The following is a 12,050-nucleotide window of genomic DNA, read 5'->3' on the forward strand; positions in this document are numbered from 1 at the left end:
TCGCGCCGCGCGCACAGCCGGCCCCGCCCCCGCCTAAGGGCAGGCTCGCGAAAGCGGGCGCCGCGGGCCAATCAAACGGCGGAACATCGACCGGCGAGGCCAATCAGAGACGGGGAAGTTCTCTGGAAAAAGCCAACTCGAGTCAAAGGGGCGGGGGCGGGGCTGCGGGGGAGCGGGGGGAACCAGGCCCAGTGACGCGCGGGGGCGGGGCCGACCATTGGGCGGGGAGGAGGCGGGGCCTCGAAAGGGCTGGTTACTCGTCGTGGGCGGGGCATTTAGTGGGCGGGTCAAGAATCGGGGCGGAGCCCTAATTAAGTGAGGCGGGGCGGGGACCGGCAGTGGGCGGGGAGGGGCGGGTCATCATTTGGGGTGGGGCAGCGGTGGGGCAGGGGCGGGGCTAAGCTCGGGAAGCCTGGCCGGGGCGAGGCCTAAGATGGGGCGGTTGGAAGACGGGCAAGAGCAGTGAGCGGGGCTCGGGATTGGGGAATTCAGGCCCTTGACTGGCGGGGCCAAGGCTGGGGGTTGGGTCTGTGTTGGGCGGGGCCGCGGATGTCTTGTGGAGGGCGGGGACTTGGTGGGCGGGGCAGCTCCTGGTGGGCGGGGCGGGCCCATTGTGGGTGAACGACGGATGGGCGAGGCGGGCCCGTGATGGGCTGGGCGGGCCTGTGGTGAGTTGGGCCTTGGTTGGTCAGGGCGGATCTGTAGTGGGCGGGGACTTGGGTGGGGCGGCCCCGTGGTGGGCGGGGCGTCCCGGCTGGGACAGGACAGGACCGGACGGGACGGGACGGGACGGGACGGGACGGGACGGGACGGGACGGGACCGAGTGGAGGCTGAACTCTGGGGCCAGCCCGCGGCCCCGAGGGCCCCTGGGTGGCACCCGCTTCCGGTTCTCTGCGGGCTTCGTGCCGGCCCCGAGGCTAGGGCCACAGCGTCCGGCGGGCAGGGGCCCCGAGCGGCCAGGGAAGGGTGGGTCCTCCCCGGCGGGGCCCAGGAGCCGCCCACCCTGCGCTGGTCCCGGGCCCAGTCCCCTCAGCCCGCCCGCCTGGCGTCTCGCGTGCCCTGGCCTGGGGCGGGCGTTCGGGGCCCCGCGGGCTGCAGGGCGAGGCCGCCCTTCCCCGGGTCTGGCTCCGAGCCGTTCTGCTCCGCGCGGTTTTCCGCGTCCTTCCCTGGCTCGCAGTGCGTCCTCGCCGGAGCGTTTCTTCCGCGGCGCTGAACCCCCCGAGGGCGCTGCTCGACCCATCTCAGTCGCCGCGCCTGGGTCCTGCTTCCCCTGGACCCTCGCCGGGTTGGGAGGCGCCTCCGGGTGTCTGTGGGGATCGGGGAGGGGTGCGGGAGGAGGGTGGGACGGCAGCAGGGGGCCCTGAGCGGGAGAAAAGTCCTCGGACACCCCAGGGCCCCTGCGGCTCGCCTCGGACCGTTCTCCACAGACAGGAATCACGCCCCAAAGCCCGGGGCCCGCCCTCCTCCCGCCTCCCACGCGCGCCAGGGCCAGCCGGGCCACCGGGATGTCCTCCTGAGGCGGTGTCACAGGCCCCCCGGGCGCCCCCGAGCCGGCGCGCAGACAGGGCTTCGGATGGACAGAACCCACCCGGGGAACGTTCTGGGCCGTCCACGCCACGCGCAGGGCGGCCGTCTGCTGGGGTTGGAGGTGGGTCCGGAAGAGAGGTGTCCTTTTGTCTCCAAATGTCGCTTCTGTCATTTAAAGGCAACCTTAAAATAGAAAAAAAAAAATTGCCTGGGCTGGCGTGAGCGTCCTCGAGCTACAAAGGCTGAGTCCGCAGAGAAGGGAGGTCGGGGCCACACCCCACTCGGGAATGAGGACGCCCTGCGGGCGAGTGTGGAGCGGAGTGGGGGGCGCACTTCGCGAGTCCGTGCTTTGGACGGGCCTGGCCGTTCGGGGGTAAGGAGGATGAAGGAGGGGAGGGAGGCCGCTGTGGCCAGGATCTTGCTGGAAATTAACTGGAAGGGATGGTGGGGCAGGGCACCGTGGCTCACGCCTTAATCCCAGCGCTTTGGGAGGCTAAGGCAGGAGGATCGCTTGAGCCCAGTAGAGACCTGCCTGGGAAAAATCGTGAGACTGTGTCTCTGTTTTTAAAAACGGAGGAGGAGGGATAGGTCCCAGAGGACCTGGGCCGGAGGGAGGCCCATAGCCCGGGGCTGCCTCAGCCCCACCTTGACTCTGCGGGCAAAGGCCCAGGGACGCCGTGCTGGAGGCTGGAGCTGGCACGGGGCTCTGGGCAGAGCGCCGTCAGTGCCCCCAGATTACACGCTGCCAGCCTCCCACGTCGCGGTCCTCTGCGGGAGCCCGCGGCCTCAGCTGCCTTCCCCGCCGGCTGAAAGACACAGTTAGTCATTAGGAAAGTAATGATAGTATTTTCGGGGCAGCGTGTTGGACCCTAACCACTTTCTGTTATTTCCAGTTCCTGCCAACCCTGTGAAGAAAAAAGCAGCTCATCTCTCACGGCCCCGCCCCTTGACACGCAAGCTGATCAGGCCTTGTTCTGGGCTCTCTGGGAGCCTGGGGGCAGCCCCGCCCCAGGCCGCAGCAGCGGGGCCTCCCCTCCTGGTGCCCGGCCTCCAGGTCTAGAGCTTCCTGCCTTCCTGAGCTCAGGGTGCAGTGTTGGGGTGCTGGTCCTGGCAGAAGTGCAACCAGGGGCCAACATTATAAATAACTCCAGGGCGTCTTGTTGTGGGTATGGAAATCGGGGAGGGAGGTTAAAATCTGCTTGGAATGATGTCAGATCCAGCCCCAGGAAATCTCCAAGCACCCAGCCTTGTCACCGGCTGGGACATCTGCAGGGGTAGGGGGCGGAAGCCTTCTGTGGCTCCACTTTAGATGGCTAGAGTGCGAGGGAAAAACAGTCACACACAGAAAGCAGTCACAGTGTTAATTAACGTCAAAACCCTGCGTGATGTTTAGGCCTCCACAGAAGCCCTGGAGAGGCTGAGCCCTTCCACACACCACCAGCACTTCCAGCTGCAGGCCTCCTTACCCCTGCTGTGGAGGGATGTTGGGAGTCTGGGCAGAGTCTGTGGCTTCTGTGGCCTTCAGCAGGACTGCACCCCAGGCTGAGCCTCTCCTCAGAGAATTCACATTGCCGTAGACCAACCTTACCTCAGCGTACAGCTCTAGAACACGTTACCTCTTTGCTCTCATATCCTCTTCACAAAGCACAGGGGCAGAAGTCCCTCTTCCAAGGGACCGGCAGCACCCTGGCCCTGCCTCCCCAGGCTTCTGCCCTGCACAAGGACTGCTGCCAACCCCCACCAAAAGCTGCTGGTGGGAGGGCGGGGCTGGCTCAGCTGAGCTCACAGAGCATTCTCTGATAGCCAAAGTGCTGGACTGGAAATCAGAGACCAAGAAGCCAGTCCCTGTGCCAGCTGCCCCTGCCCCGAGTAGGGAAATACAGAAACTAAAAATACTTCCCACTTCCACTTCCTCCTTTTTATATCAGCCTCATCATAAATGCACCTGACCTAACTTACCTGGTGCTGTGGTGTTTGTACTTTGATTAGGTGGAGCAGCTCAGGGGTCTCCTCATGCCCTCTCCCCTGTCCTCCTGCTGAAGAGGCAGTGCCCACATGCAGCACTGCCTAATCAGCCCCTGGCCCTGGGCCTGGGACACCTGCAGAGAGACAGCAACCCATGACCAGCAGCAGGCTTGTGACCCCCCAGCTTGGGTGATGGTGACACCCAGAACAGGGCACTTCCTGGAAATGTGCTCTGGAGAGGAATGGGCATGGGGGGGGCATCAGACAGGCAGAGAGAGGATTCCGGCATAGGTGGGGCTGCAGCTGCCGCGCCTCTTCGGGACTGGTGAGTAACCCTTACCCTGTGCCCCCAGCTGCCGCGAATTCCAGGCTTTTCCCAGAAGCACACTCTGCACTGCATCTGTGTCCCGGGCACTCCCTCAGCCTCCAGCCCCCTTCCCCTTCCCCAGCACAGAGGGGACACAGGATGGGGAGCACCTCTGCAGATGTGAGGGGCTGGCGATGACACCTGTCCCTATCATAGGCACAAAAAGTTATCAGTATTGGTAAGTTGGATACAAGCCATGCACAGAAGCAGATGGCTCTGCCCCAAAGGGTAAAACATCCTAGGAGTGAATTGGAGTCCCACATAGAGCAGCTCATTGGCTTCTCTGGCCGCATGCCCTGGTTTTAGCAGAAAATAATCACAGGGGAATATTTGGCTGTGGAGAAGCGCCCAGAACTTCCCCCATCTGCCCTCATCATCCCTAATGGACGAGGGGTAGGTCCCGTGTCCTCTCAGCCCTTCCTGCTAAGAAGCAGATGAATCCTTAGCCTGCCCCTCAGACTGGCACCTCTGCAACTCGGACAGACATCTCAGGCCCTGCAGTTCCTGAGTCACTGCTGGCAGAGAGAGAGATGGAGACACAGAAAAGAGACAGAGAGGGAGAGGAGGGCTCCTGCTGCCAGCCTGGTTCCCCCGGCGGGCCCTCAGCCCTGGGGAGCAGCCCTCCTTTGCCCTGGGCCCCTCCCCAACTGCACGCAGAGCTCCCCATGTCATCTTTTTTATATACACAAGGTTTCTCATATTTTGCATAGAGAAGAAATGTACACACCTCACATATGAACCAGAAGCGTCACGGGTCATCCAGACCTTCCTTTTATTTTAGGAAGACTTTCAGCTCAGAGCAGCCAGAACTCCACCCCTTCTGTGTGTGCCTCAACGGGCACCATTAAGACTCTAAAATTAGAACGACTCTTTGTTTTGAGGCAGAGCCACCACGTCACTCCCACCCTCCCTCCAACCTCTGCTGGGTTCTCAGGAAGAAGAGACTGGAGGGGAAACGCAACGCTTCCAAATCTCACAAGGAAAGCCCACCAGCTGCCGGGCAGACCAGCACGGGTGGGGCACGCTGCCGACACCCTCGCCTTGCCTACCGACAAGTAACACTGTAAGACTGACTTTTATATCAATCTGCTGCTTTTTATCAGGGCCACCTGAAACCTCTCTCTTGACATCAGTGATCCGCTGTAATATTTGTAGAGATGGATTTAAACACGTGGAACTGTTCAGCAGAATATTCCTGTAAGAGAAAGAGGGCAGTGGAACAGGGTGAGGCCAGCTCCCAAGCCTTTATTTACTTGGGACCCCAAGTTTCTTAGTGTCCCACCTCTGTCACGGTTCAGCAAGCGCCTGCCTTCCTACTTCACTGGACTGGAAAATAGATACACATGCATTTAGTCTCCTTGCAACCAAAGACCTCTGATGAGTATTTTATGGTGAAAGTTCAAGAATGTAGATCGAGAGAAATACACTATTAAAATGTAAATTAAGGGGGCAAAACCCCCCACTGTAGCAGGGGTCACAAACAGGAGCATAGGAACTGAGTCTGGTTTACCAAGGGTTCTTTTTAGCCCCCTCTCTCCCAATTCCCCACCCCCAGCCCCGTGCCCTGGACCACCCAGGACTAGGCTAGTGTCTGCGTTTATGGTACCTAGGGAGCTTAGGAGTTTGCAAATCCATGAACAAAGGCTGGGCAGCGAAGCCAAGGGCAGGAGGTCTTGCGTGCACTGCCCTCTGGCCTCCCGGGTGAACGAGTCGGAAGTCCCACACCCAGAGAACACAGTGCGCCCAGCAGGCAGGTTGCCACGGCAGGTTCCTCTCCTCCCTGCCTGGCATCCAGATGATGGGACCTCCTGGAAAAGCACAGATGAGACTCTCACATCTGTTGGCATCCCAAGCCCCACCAGCATCGGTCTCCTTTCCCGCCCGTTGCTGGTCCCCGCTTAAATGCTGAAGGGACAGGTGGAGGTGGAGGTGCCTGCTTGTCCACTCCGGAGTCCCGGGGTCAGCCATCTTGGGGAGCCAGGGACACTCCAGGCCGCTCCAGCTGGGAGGCTCCTTGGGGTCTGCCCCACCTCAATCCACCCCTGCCCCACCGCCCGCCAGCACCCCTGGCCCACACAGGCTCTCTCCTGAGCTCAGCAGGTCCAGCCTTGCCTACCTCTGGCCTCAAGGCCCCCGAAGGAGCTGGTGGCACTCACTCTGCTGGGGTGGACACTGCACGGAGGGTGCTTGTAAGCGGCTCAAAGAGGGCCTGACAGCAGCTTCCACGCCACACTGGCAGGCTCCACAGCTGGCTCACACACACTGCTGCTATTCTTTCTCTCTCAATCACTCCCTGGGCAGCAGGCAGAGCCCGTGGTGCTGATCCTGGGAACAGTCCCGTCCAAACCACAGCCACCGCAGAGAGGCAGCTCGGCCGGCACCGCAGTCCCAGGACCGCTGGACACACGGAGTGTCAGGGCGCTGAGCTCCCTTCCCGGCCAGACTGCGGGAGCAGGACAGCACCAAGGACGGGAACACTCCAGGCTGGAAGAGGTGCGCCCGGTCACCAGCATGCCCACTGCCCTGTGCCTGGCGGCCCTTTGGGAGGACTGGGAGGGGGCAGTGTGAACGCAGGGAAGAGGCATGGAGCCCGTGCGCTCTTGGTGTGTGGGGGCCCCAGGGAGAGTGGTCCCTGCTGGCTGCTGGACACCAAGCTGCGAGCAGAAATGCGCAGCCCTCCCCCAAACACACACCACACGCATACACACCTACACATATCACACACATGCACACACACCGCACACATATCACACATACACACATATATGCACACACACCACACATAGACATGCACATCACACACACACCACACATACACACATATCACAAACATGCCAAACACATGTGTCACACACATGTATACACACCACACACATCACACATACCAAACACACATATCACACACACACACATTGCACACAGGCCAAAGACACATACACACATGCACACACCACACACACATCACACACATACACATATCACATGCACACACACCACACATAGACATATGCACATCACACTCACATACACCACACACACACCACATCACACACATTACACACATGCATATCACACAACACACACATGCATACACACACATACACCACACAGACCACACATACATATACACTGCACACACATACACATATCACAACACACATCACACATACCACATATACATACGCATACACATATCACACACATATACACACTGCACACACATACACATACCACACATCACACACAAACACATTAGACACATACATATCACGAACACATCACACACACACCACACATGCATAGATCACACATCACACACATACACACTCCACACACTTTCCACAACACAGACACATGCGCACCCACCATCTGAGACCTCCAGCCTTGGAGACGCACATGCCCCAGAGAAGACTGGGCTGCCTCCCCCGACCGCTCCCACAGTGGCAGCAGGTCATGGAAAAGTGTCTGTGTCTTCTGCTGGTCCCCACCACCAACAGTGCAATTCGTGGAAAGAAAGAAGCAAAGCCTTGCAGGAAGTTCCGCAGGGACAGCACACATTTCTATGTGATCACCCTCAAACCAGCCTCTGTTTTCAAACTAGATGGAGCTGATGCCTCTGCCTTGATGGGGAAGGGGACATGGTGGGGAGGAGGGGCAGGAAGCCAGCCCCAAGAAGCCCGAGGGCAGCTGCCGCAGCAGATGTGGGGCTTCCCTGGGGCGGTTGCGCCCAGCCTCCGGCCCAGGGAAGGCAGCTGTGGTGCAGTACACGTGTTCTCCATCCCCACCAGCTCGGGGACCAAACGCACTTTGCTAGCATGGCTGGAACAGCAGCACAGGCTCCCAGCCCCGCGCTGCCCTCAGCTGAGGGTGTCGTCCACAGGGCCTGGATTCTGGGGGCTGCTGTATTCCTGCATTCTAATTGGGTCATATAAGCAGAACCCCTCAGGGGGACAGGGTCCTGGCAGCCCAGGAGCTGAATGTGGCAGCACCTGCCGGTCCTAGGAGCCAAACACAGCGTGCCCTGCCCACCCGAGGAGCAGAACACAACAGTGCCCTGCCCATCCTAGGAAATACCTGTGCGTGGGACACTGGGAGCCAACCCCCAGGGAGACTCAGGGACCTACCGCAGGAATGAAGAGCTGGAGGATCTAGTGACTCGGGCATGCCTTCCATGGAAATGGCAAGTTGTTGCACCTTGAATCTTCTTCCTTTAGGAAGGAGGCACCGGCTTTGGTGGGTCTCTGTGGATTTCAGAGACAGCATGTGCCAGAATCAGAAAGAGTTCCAACCCACTTAGTATCAGAGTCAGAAAGTGGCTGGTTCAAGTGGGACCCAGGGCGAGGGAAGGCTCCTCAGCAGGTGCAGGCTACAGGGCGAGCTGCTGAGCCATTTGTTCGTGGGATGGGCAGAGTCAACGGTTCTGGAAGTACCTGTGGAGAGAACAGCACAGCAGTGTTTCTGGTGAATCTGGATATGACAGTCACGGAACATCCCTCAGAGTTCTCCAGCAAGCCCATGCCTGCAGTGCCAGAGAGCTACCCTCCACCTGGAAAGCAATGTGGGCACGCTTGGGGCATTAGCAGAGACTGACTACCCAACTCGACGTCAAGTGACTGTGTGAGCAGAGCTGCCGTGTAAGCTGGCTACCATTAGTGCCCCGAGCCTAGACAGGCAAGTGCAGGGACAGCCCAGCACAAGAGGGAAACCGTCTGAGCAGGCTCAGAGGGCACAGGCGAGTTCTGGGTGCTGTGGACTCCATGCTGCCTGCCTCCATGGCACCATTGCTCTGCCTCTGCTCACAGCTGTGCTCTCACAGGGGTTTCCTGTGTTAAGTGACAGAGGAAGCCGGAAACACAGATGCAGCAGCACGGTGTGTTGGTTCCAGCTGGGCATGGACACTGCCATCCTACAGCCCTCTGGGTGCGGGAAGTCTCCTGGTGAGAGCTGTGCACGCAGCACTCAGTGCTCCAGTTCTGCGGCACGAATGCTAAGCACCGGATGGTAAGTATCTTCACAGGCTTGTAGGCAAGCAACCCAAAAGGGGCAAAATCAGAACATTGGAATAAGAAATGTGGGGGAAGAGCAGGCACATGGTCCTACGAAAGAGGGCCCCATGCATGGGGCCTGAAAGACAAGCTCGTCCTAAAGAAAGATGTCCAAGCCACGCGAGGGAGAAAAACGCACGAGAAAGCATCGGGGGTGAGGAATGTCGGTCTTGTGTCCCCCAGAGCGAGAGATGCATTAACGAATCAAAACAATAATAAGATAAATGGCAACACGAATAAGCAAATGGTTAGGAAATGAACAATATTATCACAGAACCTAAAAACTCAAAGGAAAGGCCAGAAGCAGATAAAACACCGTAGAAATGAGATCTGGCACACTAGAATGCAGAAAGGCCTTCAAATATTCAGGAGATGGGTCATGGCAAGATGTGAAAAGCAGAATGAGCCAATCGGGCAGAGGCAGCGTCTGAGCCCGTTCCCGCTGCTGTAACAAAACAACTGAGGAGGGCAGGCTGCACACAGCATGAGTTTATGGCTCACGGTGCGGAGGCGCTCACCTCATGTCAGCCTGGGCAGCATAGTAAGATCCTGTCTCTACAGAAAATGTTAAAATTAGCCAGGTATGGTGGTGCATGTTGTCGTCCTATCTATTCAGGAGGCCGAGGTGGGAGGATCACTCGATCCCAGCAGGTCACGGCTGCAGTGAGCCAGGATTGCGCCAGTGCCCTACAGCCTGGGCAACAGAATCGGACCCAGTCTCTAAAAAGAAAAAGGAAAGAAGTGTCACGCCTAGGGGCACAGCCCTCGTGGCCTGATGACCTCCTAAAGTCCCCTTCTCTTAACCCTAGCTCAGGATCCCACACATGAATCTGGGGGACACATATTCCAGCCACAGCAGGCAGTGATAGAGGGCAAGAACGCGATGTTCCAAGAGGTGTAACTCCAAATTCTCAGAATCTGAGATGACTTCGTCTGCTCGGGCTGCTGTGAGAAGTGCCACAGACTGGGTGGCTTATTGAGGCACGCTGGTTCTCCCAGTCCTGCAGGCTGGAAGTCCAAGGTCCAGGTGCCATGGGCTGGTTCCTCTGGGACCTCTCTCCTGGGCTTGCAGATGGTGTCTTCTCCCAGCGTCCTCACAGGGTCATCCCTCTTGGGTGTCCGTGTCCTCACCCTCTCTTCTTACAAGGACACTGATCACACTGGGTGAGGGCACCCTAACGTCCCCATTTTAAATCAGCGACCTATTTAAAGGCCCCGTCTTCTACTGCAGTCCCATTCTGAGGCCATGGGGATTAGGACTTCAACACAGGAATTTGGGGAGGGCGAGGACACCACTCAGCCAGTAACAGAAATGACTGAAGATAGAACACAAGGACAGCAGCTCTCTAAGGCTTGGGCGAGATTAAAACACAGAATCCCAAAAGCAAAGAGGAGCGTGAAGGTAGCTGGAGGGAAAAGGTAGATGCCATCAAGGAGGAAGGACCAGAGCGACAGGAGGAGCCAGCAGCAGCCTCAGATGCCGGAGAAAGAGCGACTTCTTCCCCAATAGGAGGGGAGCAGACCCCCAGAGAATGGGCCCCGGAGGAGAGCGGACCACCCAGAACAGGCTCAGAAGGGGCGCAGACCCCTGAGAATGGGCCCTGGAGGGGAGCGGACCTCTGAGAATGGGCCCAGGAGGGGAGCAGACCCCAGAGAAGGGCCCCAGCTGATTTGTCATCCAAATGGGAGCTGAGGTCAGGGTCAGTCCAAAGTGACCACTGAATGTTATAGCCCAGCAAGAAGGAGAGTGAACACAGAAGGACGCTGTGGGATGCAGGGGGCTGGAGCGAGAAGCCGGAATAAGCCTGGAACATGAGATGAGCCTCATGGGGAGGGGTATGGGGACTGTGGAAGACGGAGCTGAGACAGCAGAGCTGCGTCTGTGGGAGGATATGGGGGATTCCTGTCCCCGCGCCCTGATCTGAGCCTAGGGCTGTGAAGCATCGTGGTGGTGGCCTATCTGCCACGCTTTGCAAACAGCCACCATTTGGCCACAGGCTGGCAACAGGCTCTGCCTTAGGGGCCCACACGGGCTTGAAAGCTATCCTAGTTGTTTGTCAGGAAGTTCCAGGCTTCAGGGACCCAGGATGTGGTCCCCAGGGGAAGAGTGTGGGATCCAGGTGAAGACATCCCATTGGCCCCACGGATTTCCTGTCCTACTACAGGAGAGGCAGGTCAGATAGACAGGCTCTGGGTGGAATCCCTGAGGTCCAGGTGAGGTGAACCTGATGGCGTGGGTGTGCACATGTCTCACTCACTATCCACCAGATGGATAAGTGGCTGTAAGAGACACACGCACACACAGCCCCACAGCCTGGGGTATGGAGCCGCACACGCCACACGTAGAAGAGGCGACAGACCCTCCTGGCTCTCCAGCCTCTGGACACAGCGCAGGCATCCTCACAGGCTCCAGGCAGGCCCAAGAGCACGGTGCTACTGGCAGTCTTAACGAAAGGTGAAATTGCTGACATCATCTCTCTCCCTTCTAGGTAAAAATGAAGTTTTTAGCAATCAGTAAGAAAGTAAGTGCCCTTAGAGGCAGGTGCCTGAGAGGCTGCTTGGGAAAGAGACATTTGGAATGGTTTCTGAATGACATGTGACCTTCTTGCCAAAACCTGTTAAACTTGTCACCTGTAACAGCTCTCGTGTTCACTCATCCTTAAGATATAGAAATATTTTTTAATCTGTTAAAAAAGTATTCTAAATAAAAGATTTCAGTGAGCCGTGAGCCCATTTGTTAAAAATATATGAATGCAACTCTTTCCAATTAGTTTTCAGGAACGGGGATTGGTATCAGGGTAGACGGAAATTTTCCAGCTGAATTTCATCAAAAGCCGGTGCATATTCAATAGATGGAGTGAAAAAAAGAATATTATGATTCTGTAAGTGCAGCCAGCAATCCACTTTTTAATTTAAATTTGCATATTTTTGAGGTGTTCTTTTTAGCTATTGCAGCCAACTATTCCAACAAGTTAGTTTTAGAACAGACTCTTGAAGCCGCAGTTTCACAGCACACTAAGCCACGGCCTTTAAGATAAGGAAGCTGACGTTCATTCCCTAAACAGGATTATGATCATTAATGTCACATTACTGAAATGTTAAATTGAGCGCACAATGTTTTTAATACTAAGTGAAACATTTGGAA

The sequence above is a fragment of the Sapajus apella genome, unplaced genomic scaffold, assembly GCF_009761245.1.
Source record: "Sapajus apella isolate SASKATOON/1434 unplaced genomic scaffold, GSC_monkey_1.0 scaffold8, whole genome shotgun sequence".
NCBI classification, from domain to species: domain Eukaryota; kingdom Metazoa; phylum Chordata; class Mammalia; order Primates; family Cebidae; genus Sapajus; species Sapajus apella.